Raw genomic sequence first — 17,252 nt, 5'->3', positions numbered from 1 at the left:
CCTCCCCGCCCCGCCCCGCCCCGTGTGGCCAGCCAGCCCCGCCCCGCGGGACGAGCTGCTGGCGGCACGGCGGTGGGCCTGGCGCTGGCCGAGCTGGCGGCGGCGCTGCTGCTGTGGCCGGGGAGCTGGCCGGGGCGCCCCGGCCCAGCGCAGCCTGTGGAAAAGGACAAACCGTCTCTGCATCGGTCGCTCGGCTGAACTGCCCCTACTGGGGGGCCTCTCTGGGCCCAGGCGGTGGGGTCTCCACCTTATTTGGTGTCTCTTGGGGCCCAGGCATCTCGTTCAGGCTGCACCCATCTCGGAGAAAACACGGGAGGCCAGAAGGCCCCGTCCGACTTGGAGAACTGGCTAAAAGCAAGCTGCTAATGGCATCCAAATTATGTCAACTGAATTTCCAGTGACCTAAATCAATGCTCTCGAGCCTCTCCTGCTGAGGTGAGATTTCTGCTCTCACGGGGTGCACATAGCAACCAGCCTGGGTAGGGCTGTAGCAGAGGGGGGTCACTTTAACAGGGTGCCAAACCTAGGGTGACCAGATGGCCCGATTTTATAGGGACAGTCCCAATATTTGGGGCTTTGTCTTATACAGGCGCCTATTACTGCCGCACCCTCTGTCCTGATTTTTCACATTTGCTGTCTGGTCACCCTAGTCAAACCTTTCTTTTGTAAAAACCTCATACACGTCAATGAACAAACATGGTTTGTAAGCTTTGGGTACTGTTTAAATTTTTAATGGAAAATGGGTTGATACATTGAAAAGAATAAAGAGTTCCAAAATGACCACTGTTTGACATTTCATTGGTTTGTCTGACAGACACTCTTCAGTGGAGTTGTGTAGTGAAGGAGGCTGTTGTCTGTAGGACCTCTGCTTCATTTGTTGCAGAAGATAGACAGAAGAAGAGATCAGGATTTCTGTGCTACTTCCTTCACCTAAGACCCCTTCTGGATCTCCGGAGAAGAACTTCACTTTCTTTTTGAAAGGGGTTATTGTCTCCAGTTCCATCTGAACCATGTAAGGGTTGGGATTGGACGAGAGAAGCAGATCAGAGAGTGGATTCCGAGAAAAATGTTGGACAGTTTCATTCATACCCACTGGATCCAGATGCACAGAAGTATTTCCAACCAAATCCATCACTGTTTTGTTTTTTTTTTTGGCCTGAACAGCATGTTACCCCCACAGGGTTAGATGATCCCAGTGGCCATCTTCTGCACCTTATCAAGAAGGATCTATGCATGGGACTAGACCTTCACAGATTCCATACCAGGAGGACATTCAGTTGTCTGATTCAACTGATACAGATATTTGGGGATTGTTTGTCCTGTTTTTATCACTGGGAGTTAATACTAGACAGGTGGATCCTGGAAGTTATTGCATGTGGTTACACAATTCAAATCAAGACCCTTGCCCATAACAACTCACCCATTTCATCTCTGGGCAGAGAGCAAAGTCATCTCATTTTGTTAAAGAACTAGGTTTGATCTCTGCTGCAGTTAGGAACGATAGAGACAGTTCTGCAAGATCACAGAGGGAGGGTTGTTACTGGTGTTTTCTAATTTAAAAAAATATGGGGCTTTTGCCCTATTTTGGATTTAAGGAAATTAAATACTTATATAAAGAAATTTTGTTTCTGCATGTTAGAGAGAACTTCTATAATTCTTTCACTTTATCTTGAGGATGGGGTTGTTGCTCTGGATTTAAAAGATGAATGTTTCCATAAAACAATGTCATCTGAAATACCCGCTTTTCGTGGTGTGAGAGGTTCATTTTCAGTACAAGGTCCTCCTTTTTTGTTTATCCATAGCGCCTCAGGTGTTTACAAAATGCCTGTTGGTAGTGGCAGTGTACCTAAAAAGGCAGGGGATGTATGCGTACCCATTCCTAGATGACTGAGTAATAAAAGCATTATCCAGGGAAGACATTCTAATATATGTAAATCAGATATGTTCTCTCTTTGCCAGTCTGGGATTAGAAATAAAATGGAAAAAATTGTGTTTAAACCCTACTCAAAGGATCCGCTTTTTGGGGCCATAGTAGATTCTACTGAAGAAAGAGCTTTTCTCCCACAGGAGAGGTATATAAAAATATATGTTTCCTCCAGTTTCTATAGCAGTCAGTTCCCCATTTTCGTCAGTTGCTGGGTCTGTCAAACACAGCAGTGCCACCATATGCTCATCTTCAGCTGAGATATCTTCAGCACGGGTTAGGAACAAATTACAGACCAGGTCTGCGTAGCATTCATTACAAAATAGTAGTTCCACAGCAGGTGTTAATGTCACTCATGTGGTGGGGAACAAACACTCAAAAATGCAATGAAATGTACACTTTTCAATTTTCCTCCACCATCAGTAACACAAACCTCAGAAAAACAACAAGGAGTGTGGTGGCACCTTAAGGACTAACAGATTTATTTGGGCATAAGCTTTCATGGGTAAAAACCCCCACTTCTTCAGATACATGGAGTGAAAATTGTATACCACAGGCATAAATATACTGGCACATGTTAGTCTTTAAGATGCCACCGGACTCCTCATTGTTTTTGTGGATACAGATTAACACAGCTACCCCTCTGATACAAACCTAGGCTGCAGCTACACTAGGTTGAGGAGCTCATCTGAAAAACAAAGTTAGTCAGGGCTCATTGGTCACCCAAAAAAAAAAAAGTACATATCCGTATTGTAGAACTGAGAGCCACAAGACGAGCTCTAAAGTCCTTCCTATCTCAAGTCAAATACAAAGTACTTCAGGTAGTAACAGACAATGCAATGGTGCTATATTATCTGAACAAGAGAGGGGGAACTTATTCTATAAAATTATGCCTAGAGGCAAAGAGGCTTTGGAAATGGTGTACAGAACATGACATTCACCCAGTATAAATTGGTGTAGGGGTATGTGAATGGGTTTGTGGTCCGCTCTGTAGTGGTCACAGTCTCTGGCAGTTGCTCTGTCCAGTGGTTGCAGCCAAAGGGGGGGGGTAGGGGAACCTGGACCCTCCTGCTCCACCAGGTTCCGAACCAGGGCCCTGTGAGACTTGTCTGGTGCCTCGCACCCTGAGGGGCCTCAAATCAGCCTCCCTGGGTTACTTCCTACCTCCCCTTTTCCTGCACTGGGGGCTGCAAGGTGTTTACATAAGCACCAGTTCACAGGCTGCCTACCTGTCTCCAACCCATAGGAGCTGCTGCTCGACAACATTCCTTCTGCTAGCCTGGGACTGGCTACATCCTGGTCCAGAGCTCCCAGATCAGGTCCTTCTCCCTATCCTGTCTGGCCCAACAGAGCCAGCGGCTGGTTGGCTTCCTTTTCAACCCCTCCTCCAGTTGGAGCATGTTTGGCAAGGGCAGAGGGGTGGAGCCTCCTGTGCCCAGAGTTGCTCTTTAATCCTCTGCTGTCCAATGAAGGGTTTTATACCCTGTCACATGGGGGAACAAAACATGCTTGCAGATTAACATGTCAAATGCACAAATGGTCTGTGAAGGAAGAAGTAATAACACACCTCTCCAGTTTATGGGGGAATCTGATATCTGTTTGCCTCCAGCAGCAACAGGAAAGGTCAAAAATTTTGCTCCGGAGCAGGCAGAGACAAAGAATTGACATAGGATGCGTTTCCGATACACTGGTTTCAGGGTTTAATGTAACCATTTCCCCTTATACAAGGAGTGATAAACAAACAACAGGATAAGGCCAGAGTGCTTTTAATAGTGCCAGCATGTCTGAGAAAACTATGGTATTCAGACTTGATTCATCTGCCAAAAGGATTAATGGAGCCTCTGTCACTGCTACCGCACTTGTCACAACAGACTAGGATGGTCTACTGTCCAGATCTTCAGTCCCTACATTTAACTGTGTGGGGAATAAGACTGTGGGAGGGCTAGAGAAAAGTTGTTCATTAAAGGTACAGAATGTACTGTTACATTCTGGAAAAGAGTCCACAAATAAATGCTATAGTCATACATGGAAAAGGGTTTTGCTGTGGATTTCTACATGTGATCAAGATCTATTTACAGCACCACTTAATTGTAGAGTGTTGTATCTTGATAATGCATGTCTTTCTTTATCTTCAGTTAAGGTTATTCTCTCAGCCATATCAGCATGCCATGTACCTTTGGAGAGTAAATCAACTTTTACTAATGATACAGTTAAGACTTTTTTTAAAAGCTTTAATAACTCATACTCCCCCACCCCATATGAAACCCTTTGCCCTCTTGGGATCTGAATTAGTTCTCTCCCATTTAATGAATCCTCCTTTTGTACCTTTGGGGGGCTGTACTTTATTCCATCTGTCTCTCAAAAGAGTGTTTTTGATAGTGATCATGTCTGCAAGGGGTATAAGTGAATTACAGACATGAATGGCTATTCACCATTCACTGTTTTTCATAAAGACATATGGGTTGTAAGGATCCATGGGATCAGAACCCAGCTCTGCAGAGGGGCCAGCACAGCAGATGTTCCCACATCACTATTATGGCGGAATGCAGAGGCACTTCCAATGAGCACTGGGGAGATTAGGCACTACAGGAAATACCATCCAAAGGGTCCAGGATGACAGCACCTTGCAGCCCTCTGATTGACCTTGTCCACTATTTAACCCTGGAGGGTTCCCCAGGAAGTTGTCTGGGCAACCACACAGATTTCTGGACTGCTGCAACTCCAGACCACACCTTGCTTTCTGATCTCCAGTGTTTGGTTCCAGCCTGGTGCTGTCTCTGGTCTCTGACCCAGCCTGACTCTGACCCTTACTCTTGCTTATCAAGCCCAGTCCTGGTAATTACTCCAATCCCTGCTTACTGACTACTGCCTCATAGCTGACCTTTGCTTGTGGACACCAGCCCAGCCATCCCACTAGGATAGACTGTCTACGCCCTGGTCCCTTACTCACCCTAAGTTTTTCCCAAAGGGGGTTTCCAATTTTCATATAAATCAGTCTATAATTTTACTGGTTTTCTTTCCCAAACCTCATACTCATGATAGGGAGACTCAATTACACAGGCTAGATGTGAGAAGAACTCTATCCTTTCATTTAGACAGGACTAAACAATTTAGGCAGTCCCCAGAATTGTTTATAGCTTATGGAATGAAGAACAAGGGAAAAGCTATTTTTGTACAAACATTTTCTCAATAGGTTAGATTATCTGTTTATGAAGCTTACAAATCAAAGGAGGTACAGTACCCATTCCTCAAGGGATGAGAACGCATTCGACAAGATTAAAGGCAGTCTTTATGGCTTTCTATAGACACGTTCTTCTGGTAGAGACGAGTAGAATAGCACCATGGAGTTCTGTTCACACCTTTCTAAACATTACTCCTTAGATTTGGAAGCTAGATCTGATGCAAAATTTGACAAGGCGGTCCTGCAGTCCTTGTTTAATTAGGACTCTGTGGTCCCACCATCCTGGGCCAGAGTGCTCCTTATTAATCTATCCCATAAGTGGGCGTGTGCAGAGGACACTCAAAGGAAAAATGAAGGTTATTTATCTGTAACTGAGGCTCTTCGAGATGGACTCTGCATAGTTAGACTCCCAGTCGGCCTCTCCCCTTAACCTCAGCATCTTCCTTACTGGGAAAGGACCTTAGAAAGCTGGAGCTCCACGCCTCTTTTATACCCTCACTGGGGAATGTTTAACATTCACTGAAGAGAGGGGCCAGAGAGCTGGGTGAGTACACCAGTGGCTACTGCTAATCAGAATTCTACCATTCAGAGCATCCCATGAGCGTGCATACTCAGCATCGATCTCAAAGAGCCTTGGTTATAGGTAAGGAACCTTTATTGTCATGGTTGGGAATCCATCTAGTTGCACAGACAGCTTCCTGGTGTCCCTGCCAGGCTTAAATAGTACACCTGGACCAATTAGGGATCCTGGGAGCACCACCAATCAGGCCCTCTGTAGGTGGCACATCCTATGGTGCTTGGCCACACATGACTCACAGCCTGCAGATTGCTGCGGTGCCGGAGGTATTGGGTGGCATGGATGCAGCGGTCTATCAGGGACCAGCAGACCCAGATTCCAGCCCCCAGGGATCCTCACGCATAGCCACAGTAATGCCTGAACTGCAAGCCTACCTGATAATTACAACTGCCTAAATGCTAACTCCTACAAACAACACTCCTCTTTCATTAAAAAAAACTAGGAAATTCAATGGAAAAAAATTCATTAACCAGAGTGACAGCTGTCTGTCTGGTTGTATCTCGTGCCCTTCCAAAATTCAAGTTCAGTAAATCTCAAACTTATGAATATCAGGAAAAATAGATTTCAGAGTAGCAGCCGTGTTAGTCTGTATTCGCAAAAAGAAAAGGAGTACTTGTGGCACCTTAGAGACTAATAAATTTATTTGAGCATAAGCTTTCGTGAGCTAAATGCATCCGATGAAGTGAGCTGTAGCTCACGAAAGCTTATGCTCAGGAAAAATAGACTTACGATACATGCCCACACAACCGTAACTCTGCCGCCTTTGGGTGATGCCTCAATACACCCATCACACATTCTCACACTCTGCCTTTGTATTGTACTGAATAGGAGCAATCTACTCCTGCCTTGCTCTCAAACACTTAGCACCCTCCACAGAAAAAACACCACATCTGCTAAATTTTTACAACCTCTTCACCCCCTTTTACCACCCCTTCACCCTTATGCACATGATGCCAAACACTGTACATTCATTAACCTATCATTAAACCCACAGTCCACACTCATCTCCCACCTAATTGGGGACCATCCCCAGTGCCCTGCTACTGACACAACCTACACAACTCAGCGCTGACATGAGGCATCCTGGATCTCCCAAGGTACATGTGCACCTCTTTTTTCTGTCACCCCTCCTCCCCCCAGATGGGCACAGCCCCGCAAAGATCACCTCAGATCACCTCATAATTACAGCTCTGACAAAATGCTCCAAACTAATCCCTCCCACATTCAGTACAGCTACACATAACATTGTGAATGCAGCTGGAGTACAGGCAGATAATTCCCAGTCACTATTGCCAGCTCCGGGGGAAAAGTTAAGGTTACATGGGCATTTACCTTAACTCTGCATTTCTTGGTTTTCAGAAAGGAAAGTTGCTTACCTGGACAGTGACTGGAGTTCTTCAGCATGTGTTGTCCATATGCACATTCCACTAGGCACCTGAGTCCAGGGTCTTTTTTCCCAACAGTGTCCACTGTGGCTGCACATATGTCCTGAGTGTCCCCATGCCCTCCACCAAGCGCGGTACAAGGGTAGAGCTGGCTGTAAGCATGAAAGGGGGTTAATTGTACAGATTTGCAGAGCTGCCAGTTAAATTTACAGCTGAAATCTAACAAACTAGATTTGCCAATGAGATTAGTGTTATAACCCATATTCAAATATTAGAAAAGATTGGTCCAAAATGGAGTAGTTTAGTATATTAAAAGCAATTGCTTAAAGTTATGGTCTCTCTCAAGCCAATTTGTTTAGACTTATAAAGGAGGATGTGAACCGAGCACACTATATTGGCAGTAGGTGAGGGTACACAGTTGCAATCTATACCCAAGGACTTGCCTAGACATGCCCAGACGGGCATGTTTACCCTGTGATCACTGTCTTCACAATACTTCACCAAAGGGGCCACGCGTGGTGTCTGCGGAAAGCTAAGAACTCACTGGTTGTCATGGATATTGTGGGATCTATGCATAGAACATACTTTAAGAGTTCTGTGATACATAGAATATTGTGTTCCGAAGATGCTGGAGATGAAATTGGTTACCGGGGGTGGGTGTTTCTCAGAGCTAACTGAGAATGAGAACAATTGACATCTGACCCAGCCCAGACAAGGGTCTACAGTCTAGGCCAGGTGTGGGTGTGACACTTTTTGGGGTTATCCAAGGTGTCCAGGGTGAATTACTACCAACTGCTTACAGCACAAGAGAACCTTGTCTGTGTCCACCAGGGGAAATCCCAACTTTGCTCTGGGCTCTGCTAGCCCCACTCTTCCTCTCTGCAGGTTAGCAATTCACAAACCCCACTTTGTTTTACACTTGAGTGCCCAGCTCCTTGTTTCTGGATGCCAGGAGAGTACACTGATCCACTATCCCCCATAGAAGCAGTGCACCCCAGCTTATGGGTTTCATCTCAGTTCAACACCCATCCTAGCACAAGGCACTTAAATATGTCCAAATCAAACTGAAATGCATTTAACAGAGCTTGAGATAAAGGTTAAAAATAAAAGCCAGTATAAGGATTTGAAACGCAAGGTTACAGGTAAAAGAAAACAAAATGCAATGTGTAGCCTATACTTATTAACAAGTTACATGCCTGTCTAATCAAGTATTTTTCACCAGATTGTCAGTTCCTACAGCTCTTGTCCAGTCCAGAGAGTTGGGATCCACTTTTCATGAGACACTTCAGCTGGCAGAATCTTTCCTCTGTAATGGATAACATCTTGTACCCTTTCTTCTTCCTTCATCTAGTTACAGATATTGTCTCTTAGCCCAGGGGTTCCCCTAATCAGAGACTTTTCTTGGGATCCTTTGTCTTTGTAAATGTTCATACCTGCACCTGGTTCAGACAGTAAACACAGGGTTGGCTGCTCTATGGATGTTGATTGTTTTCAGTGTTGATTGAGTCATCTTTGAGCCCTGGTCTACACTAACGTTATGTCAACATAAGGCAGCTTATGTCGACCCAATTAGGTCAGTGTACACACTACAGCCTTGCTCCCACCAACTTAGGTGCCCTACTTCACCAACATAATAAATCCACTTCCATGAGAAGTGTAGGGCTTATGTCAGTGTAGTTAGGGTGACGCAGTGTCTGTGTACATAGAGGGTTGTTGGCTGTTGGTTGCTATTCTTGTCAATGCTGGAGCTGTGAAACTGACAAGAAAGCCCTGGCTGGCACGTCAGGCTGCTCCAGGCTCCCCGTTCTGAGCTGGGCTGCCATCCGGGCTCCAGGTAGGGTTGTCAACATTCTGACTGCCCAAAACCGAACACCCTTGTCCTGCCCCGTACCCTTCCCTTTCCCCAAGGCCCCGCCCCACTCACTCCATCTCCCCTCCCTCCGTTGCTCACTCTCCCCCACCCTCACTCACTTATTTTCAGTGGGCTGCGGCTGCGGCTTGGGGTGCAGGACTGGGTGAGGGCTTGGGCTGGGGGTGTGGGCTTTGGGGTGTGGGCCGGGGATGTGAGGTTTGAGGTGCAGGAGGGGGCTCCACGCTGGAGCCGAGGGGTTCGGAGTGCAGAAGGGGATTCTGAGCTGGGGCACTGGTTTGGGGTGTAGACGGGGGTTCGGGTTGCGGGCTTCATGAGGGAATTTGGGTGCGGGAGGGGCCTCAGGGCTGGACATTGGAGTGTGGGAGGGGGTGAGGGGTTCAGGCTCTGGGAGGGAGTTTGGATGCAGGAGGGGGCTCAGGGCTGGAGCAGGGGATGTGGGAGGGGTTTCAGAGTGCCAGATTTGATGCCAATAACCTCAGGCAGCTCCCCACAAGCGGTGACATGTTCATTGGCTCCTAGGTGGAGGCATGGCCAGGCAGCTCTGTGCAGTGCAGTCTGCTCCACCTGCAGGCACTGCCCCACAGCTCCCATTGGCTACGATTTCTGGTGAATAGAAGCTGCGGAGCCAGCACTCGGGGCAGGGTGGGGGTGGCGCATAGAGTCTCCATGGCTGTCCCTCTGCCTAGGAGCCAAGGGACATGTTGCCATTTCCAGGGAGCGGCGCCGAGTCAGGTAGGGAGCCTGCCAGCCTCACACCAACTGGACTTTTAATGGCCCAGTCAGTGGTGCTGACCGGAGCTTCAGGGTCCCTTTTTGACTGAGTGTTCTGGTCAAAAACCAGGTGCCTGGCAACCATAGCTCCGAGGTCCCTGTTCCCCACTGGAAGCCTGGCTGCACTGAGGTTTCCACTCCCCACTCCCTGCCAGAAACCTGGCTCTCTGCTGGGAGCCCGGCAGCAGCCTGCGCTATGGGTGTAGAGCTCCCCACCATAAGTCTGGGCAGCTGCAGAGCTACCACTGAGGAGCTGTGCTCTCAGGTAGAGGCGGTGGAACCTTCCCCAAAGTGGGGAGGCTAGGCCGCCTTCCCCCTCTGTGGGCCCCCCTCCCCCCACTGAGGCCTTACCCCACAGCCCAGCCAGCAGCTGGATCCCGGACAGGGAGCCTGGGAAGCTATGGGGAGCCGTGGACCCTCCATATACCTGAATGGGGGGATATGAGCCGGGGCTGCTCTTGGCCCCTCCCCTCGCCGGGGAGGTGGAGGTCCGTGGCTTCCCACAACTGCCCAGGCTCCATGGCTGGGCTCCAGAGCCTCCAGCTGTCAGCCTGGCTGGAGGCCCAGGCCTCGGGGGAAGAGGAGGGGCAGAGGGCATGGTCCCTGGAGAAAAGTGGATGGGTCAAGCCTGTTCACTTTCAAAAAGTTCCCCCCTATTCTGGTGCCCGTGCTCTCAGCCACCCACACTGCTGCTCTTAAGTTTGTGGAAGCCCAATCACCAACAGAAGAAGGGCAGTCTGGACATGAACCACCACAATAATTACTGCAATAGCTGTAAATCGACCTAACACAGGTAGACTTAAGTTTTTTGTGTACACATGCCCTGAGACTCCACTGCCTCAGGTGACAAGATTCACTTCCAACAGTTTTGGAACATGATATCCTACACGTTACATGGCTCTACATTTGTTTTCTGCACAAACATCTTGCAACAACCAGGACAATCAGCTAGATCTTAGCTTTTGGCACAGACCACAAACAGCCCCCTTCAGTGAAATATTAAGAAGATCATCAAACAGAGGTGTAATATACCTGCTTGGGCATGTCTCTGTCACAGCAGGCTTGGTCCTCTACAAAGCACAAAAGAGTTCAAAAAAAGAGCTTGAATAAGGAGACCATCAGGGACAAGCAGAAGTTAACAAAATACCCTAGTTATGAAAATAGATAAAAGGTCTGGAACAATATAATAGGAGAAAGGAGGGGACAAGATGGTATCCATTACAGAGGCAACGCTCTGCCAGCGGGAGTGTCTCATGAAAAGTGGATCCCAGCTCTCTTGGCTGGACAAGTGCTGTATGGACTGGCCATTGGGTAAGAAATACCTTATTAGACAGGAAAGGGCCTTGTTAATAGTTGCAGGCTTTAGATTGCATTTTATATTTTTCTTTTATCAGTAGCCATGTGCTGAATCCTTTTACTGGCTTCTCTTTGAATCTTTACTGTGAGCTTTGTCAAATAAACAGGGATTTGGTTTTACTATAGACACAACTCAGTGCTATGTGTTGAGGAGAGTGCTGAAGGGAAGCTAGTGAGCTGGGGGGGCGGGGGGGCACTGCATCCATGGAGGCAGCAATCTGTGTGCATTGTGGGTACCTAGAAGTCATGAGACCAGGCACTTGTGTGTAACGAAGTGGGGTGTACAGGCAGCTGGGAGGGACCTGTGCTCAATTCAGAACAGAACTCTGGGGGTAACTATCTCCATAGATTTAGCCACAGGTTCTCTCTGCTCTGCCCCAAGGACTCACTCAGGGCTGGGGTGTGAAAATTGGCAGCCTGCAGAGGGAAGGAGTGTGGCTTGCAGAGCCTGGAGTGGGGCACGTGTGGTGCCAGCAACCAGTAGTTTTGGGCAAGTTCTCCCAGTGGGCACAGACAAGGCTCCCTTGCACTACAAATAGGTGGTAGTGATTCCCCCTGTACCACTGGGGTAGCCCCGAAAGGACTCAGTAGAGAGTGTCAAGACTTACTCAAGAGAACTTTCATTTGTTGATGTTAAAGAACAGAAGGGGAAATACGATCTTTGAGATGAAATCTTATCCTCTTAACCCTGGAATGGAGGAAAACCCTTTCTACAGGGCTGCTCCAGGCACCTGTGCACTGAGAATTCTGAAGCTTCTTTATGGGTTGAGTCAACTCTGGGGTCCCACATGGTGACTTCAGGTTTATATATTTCAGGGCTTGTTGGAGGGATTAACCCTCTGATTTCTTGTGGCCATTTGCCAAATTGCTCTCAGCTTTCAGCCATCTCTGTGTTTCTGCTGCTTCCATCGATATCCAGTAGATGACATCAGTGTGTAAGAAATTTCTTCAGTGCTTCCTTTAGTCGGAGGGTTTAATTAGTTTAATAGACTGTATTTAATAATTTGTTCTATTAATCTGGGATTCCCTTTTAAAGTAATTTCATTTATTATTCCAAACTCATACCAGTCACAGAGCCACAGGACTAGTGCTTGGATCCTAGCCTTGGAACAGTCTCTGGGAGAACCCCTTTAGTGTGCCAGACCCTTTAGGGGTCTTGCTCTTCCTCCAGGGTAAGCCACTCGGCTTCACTGCCTCCTTGGACTGAACCTCGGAACCTTCAGCACCCCTGCTTCCTCTTGTGAGCTCTGTTCAGTGCGTCCTACTGGGATGAAGACCTGAAACAGACATGTACACCCCTAGAGGAAAGCTCCTCCTACTTCAACATTCACAGCAATTCTCAGCCAGCATTGTAAAGACAGTCGGGTTTATTAGCACAGCATAGAAAGTCCTTGCTTAGAAGAGAGAAAAGTTACAGCATGGTCCATTCTGGTTAGTCCAGAGCCTCAGCACTGTGCCCCCCTTGGCTCCTGCTCTGTCCCTCTGAGTCCTCTTTGTTCAAGGTCCAGGGCCCAGTCCCACCTGGCCCCTCCTCAGGCCCATGTTGTCCAGCTGTAGGGTGACTAGATGTCCCAATTTTATAGGGGCAGTCCCAATTTTTGGATCTTTTCCTTATATTGGCTCCTATTACCCCTCACCCACTGTCCTGATTTTTCACATTTGTTGTCTGGTCACCCTATCCAGCTGATCCAACACAGCTGGCTTCCTGGGGAGGGGTGGGCCATCCATGGTCCTTGGTTGCTAGGCACCAAAGTCCCAGTGATTGGATTTGCCGTTATCTGAATGGATTCTCTATTTACATTGGGGTCAGACTGAGACAGCGAGGTGCCATTCACATCTGTGTCAGAACCTGCCTGAGAATAAACAGCTTTTCCCAACCACCAAATTAACAACACAGCATATGGGAGAAAATGAGGCACACACAGTATTCATACAAAATATTGCAGAAAATTCCCACTCCATCACAATCCCGTAGTTAGATGATTATATCTGCCCTATCTCGGGGCCTCTCCTTCTGCCCCTCCACTCCCACGAACATGATACAGATCTGTGGTGACCTAGAATCCTATAACGCCTCCGACTCAAGGAATATTTCCAACACACCTCTGAACAACATACTAACCCACAGAGACCTTTTTATCAAGACTACAAAAAGAAGGATTCTGGATGGACTCCTCCTGAAGGTCGAAACAACAGACTGGACTTCTACATAGAGTGCTTCTGCCGACGTGCACGGGCTGAAATTGTGGAAAAGCAGCATCGCTTGCCCCATAACCTCAGCCGTGCAGAACACAATGTCATGCACAGCCTCAGAGACAACTCTGACATCATAATCAAAAAGGCTGACAAAGGAGGTGCTGTCGTCATCATGAATAGGTCAGAATATGAACAAGAGGCTGCTAGGCAGCTCTCCAACACCACTTTCTACAGGCCATTACCCTCTGATCCCACTGAGGATTACCAAAAGAAACTACAGCATTTGCTCAAGAAACTCCCTGAAAAAGCACAAGAACAAATCCGCACAGACATACCCCTGGAACCCCGACCTGGGGTATTCTATCTGCTACCCAAGATCCATAAACCTGGAAATCCTGGACCCCCCCATCATCTCAGGCATTGGCCCCTGACAGCAGGATTGTCTGGCTATGTAGACTCCCTCCTCAGGCCCTACGCTACCAGCACTCCCAGCTATCTTTGAGACACCACTGACTTCCTGAGGAAACTACAATCCATCTGTGATCTTCCTGAAAACACCATCCTGGCCAATATGGATGTAGAAGCCCTCTACACCAACACTCCACACAAAGATGGACTACAAGCTATCAGGAACAGTGTCCCCGATAATGTCACGGGTAATCTGGTGGCTGAACTTTGTGACTTTGTCCTCACCCATAACTATTTCACATTTGGGGACAATGTATACCTTCAAATCAGCAGCACTGCTATGGGTACCCGCATGGCCCCACAGTATGCCAACATTTTTATGGCTGACTTAGAACAACGCTTCCTCAGCTCTCGGCCCCTAATGCCCCTCCTCTACTTGCGCTACTTTGATGACATCTTCATCATCTGGATCCATGGAAAAGAAGCCCTTGAGGAATTCCACCATGATTTCAACAATTTCCATCCCACTATCAACCTCAGCCTGGAGCAGTCCACATAAGAGATCCACTTCCTGGACACTACGGTGCTAAGAAGCGATGGTCACATAAACACCACCCTATACCAGAAACCTATTGACCGCTATTCCTACCTACATGCCTCCAGCTTTCATCCAGACCACACCACACGATCCATTGTCTACAGCCAAGCTCTACGATACAACCGCATTTGCTCCAACCCCTCAGACAGAGACAAACACCTACAAGATCTCTATCAAGCATTCTTACAACTACAATACCCACCTGCTGAAGTGAAGAAACAGATTGACAGAGCCAGAAGATTACCCAGAAGTCACCTACTACAGGACAGTCCCAACAAAGAAAATAACAGAACGCCACTAGCCATCACCTTCAGCCCCCAAGTAAAACCTCTCCAACGCATCATCAAGGATCTACAACCTATCCTGAAGGATGACCCATCACTTTCACAGATCTTGGGAGACAGGCCAGTCCTTGCTTACAGACAGCCCCCCAACCTGAAGCAAATACAGCAACCACACACCACACAACAGAACCACTAACCCAGGAACCTCTCCTTTCAACAAAGCTCATTGCCAACTGTGTCCACATATCTATTCAGGGGACACCATCAAAGGGCTTAATCACATCAGCCACACCATCAGCGGCTCGTTCACCTGCACATCTACCAATGTGATATATGCCATCATGTGCCAGCAATGCCCCTCTGCCATGTACATTGGTCAAACTGGACAGTCTCTACATAAAAGAATCAATGGACACAAATCAGATGTCAAGAATTATAACATTCAAAAATCAGTTGGAGAACACTTCAGTCTCTCTGGTCACTCAATTACAGACCTAAAAGTGGCAAGACTTCAACAAAAAAGCTTCAAAAACAGACTCCAACGAGAGACTGCTGAATTGGAATTAATATGCAAACTGGATACAATTAATTTAGGCTTGAATAGAGACTGGTAGTGGATGGGTCATTACACAAAGTAAAACTATTTCCCCATGTTTATCCCCCAGCCCCACCCCCTACTGTTCCTCAGACATTCTTGTCAACTGCTGGAAATGGCCCACCTTGATTATCACTACAAAAGGTTCCTCCCCCCCCCCCCCCCCCCCCCCGCTCTCCTGCTGGTAATAGCTCACCTTAAGTGATCACTCTCGTTACAGTGTGTATGGTAACACCCATTGTTTCATGTTCTCTATGTATATAAATCTCCCCACTGTATTTTCCACTGAATGCATCCGATGAAGTGAGCTGTAGCTCACAAAAGCTTATGCTCAAATAAATATGTTAGTCTCTAAGGTGCCACAAGTACTCCTTTTCTTTTTATATCTTTTAACATTCTTTCTAGGAATACAATATACAATACAATATCTAACTTCTAGAATACAACATCATTTCCCAAGAAAACAAACTCCCTTAAAGTCTTCTAAATCTAGTGGACACGACTCACACCTTCTTTGATTATATCTAATAATTTTCATTTCATACCTTTTGTCACGGAGTGCCCGAGCGATGCTCTGGAACTGCTCCCTATGAAGCCAGTCAGGACTCTGGGGAATTCTTTCTGTGAGCAGGCTGTCTGCAGGACGCACAGCTCACACAGCTTCCACCTTCCTGGGTCTGACCTCGGAGCATTCAGCATCCTCTGCCCCTCTGTGCGCTTCCCACAGCGAGTCCGCCCAAGTGGGCTCCTGATGAAGCCAGAGGGTCCTGCACCCCAACTTCGCAGTCAGACGTGACTCTCAGCCAGCCAGTAAAACAGAAGGTTTATTAGACAACAGGAACATGGTCTAACACAGAGCTTGTAGGTGCAGAGAACAGGACCCCTCAGCGGGGTCCCTTTTGGGGGGTCAGTGAGTCAGACAACCAAGTCTGCACTTCACTCCATGTCCCCACCCAGCCCCAACTGAAACTCTCTCCAGCCTCTCCTCCTATGGGCTTTGTCCCTTTCCCGTGCCAGGAGGGCACCTGATTCCTTTGTTCTCCAACCCTTTAGCTCTCACCTTGCAGTGGGGAAGGGCCAGGCCATCAGTTGCCAGGAAACAGAGTGTTGGCCATTCTCTGTGTCCAGACCCCTGCGCTCACCTGCCCTCTAGGGCTCTGCAATGATCATACACCCTTATCCCACCACCTAGATACTTAAGAACTGCATAGGGGAAACTGAGGCACCTCCACACTATTCAGAGGAAACATTAAGAACAGTTCCATTTCATCACACCTTTCAAGGCTTATCATAGAATATGAGACATTACACTAGGAACAAAATGGATTATTTACATAGAGAGATGTATATCTGGTTCATAACACAAACAAATGCACAATTTCTAAGTCAGGGTGAATAATACATTTTCTTCTTGCGGTAGCAGGAAGTTTGACCTCTGGAACGTTCCGGTTTTTGGGGCACCAACCAAGCTATTTAAACCGACATTTTGTTTTCATCTCTTCTTATTCTTAATTAACATATAAAATACAAGTATCAGAGGGGTAGCCATGTTAGTCTGTATCCACAAAAACAATGAGGAGTCCGGTGACACTAACAGATTTATTTGGGCATGAGCTTTCGTGGGTAAAAAACCCACTTCTTCAAATGCATGGAGTGAAAATTACAGATATAGGCATAAATATACTGGCACATGAAGAGAAGGGAGTTACCTTACAAGTGAAAAGAAAAGGAGTACTTATGGCACCTTAGAGACTAACAAATTTATTTGAGCATAAGCTGCATCCGATGAAGTGAGCTGTAGCTCACGAAAGCTTATGCTCAAATAAATTTGTTAGTCTCTAAGGTGCCACAAATACTCCTTTTCTTTTTGTGAATACAGACTAACACGGCTGCTACTCTGAAACCTTACAAGTGGAGAACCAGTGATGATAAGGCCAATTCAGTCAAGGTGGATGTGGTCCACTCCCAATAACTGCTGAGGAGGTGTCAATACCAAGAGAGGGAAAATTGCTTTTGAAGTGAGCTGGCCACTCCCAGTCCCTATTATAACCCAAATTAACGGTGTTAAGTTTGCAAATGAACTGTAGTTCTGCACTTTCTCTTT

General features: G+C 47.2%; 2 long non-coding RNA genes across 2 annotated transcripts; one reads left to right on the top strand and one right to left on the bottom strand.

Annotated features, from left to right (window-relative positions):
- Positions 1 to 15: 15 nt before the first annotated feature.
- On the top strand, positions 16 to 1,735 carry LOC119861677. Its single transcript, XR_005294991.2, has 2 exons — positions 16 to 435; positions 815 to 1,735. It is a non-coding gene; the product is annotated as an uncharacterized LOC119861677 (long non-coding RNA).
- Positions 1,736 to 2,974: 1,239 nt separating this feature from the next.
- On the bottom strand, positions 2,975 to 15,921 carry LOC122455789. Its single transcript, XR_006274251.1, has 3 exons — positions 15,694 to 15,921; positions 7,059 to 7,219; positions 2,975 to 4,098 (listed from the first exon to the last, which is right to left on the bottom strand). It is a non-coding gene; the product is annotated as an uncharacterized LOC122455789 (long non-coding RNA).
- Between the last annotated feature and the right edge of the window lie 1,331 nt (positions 15,922 to 17,252).

Source organism: Dermochelys coriacea, chromosome 9 (genome assembly GCF_009764565.3).
Source record: "Dermochelys coriacea isolate rDerCor1 chromosome 9, rDerCor1.pri.v4, whole genome shotgun sequence".
Taxonomy (NCBI): domain Eukaryota; kingdom Metazoa; phylum Chordata; order Testudines; family Dermochelyidae; genus Dermochelys; species Dermochelys coriacea.
The sequence above is the reverse complement of the archived record's forward strand: the minus strand, read 5'-3'. Positions and strand labels throughout refer to the sequence as shown.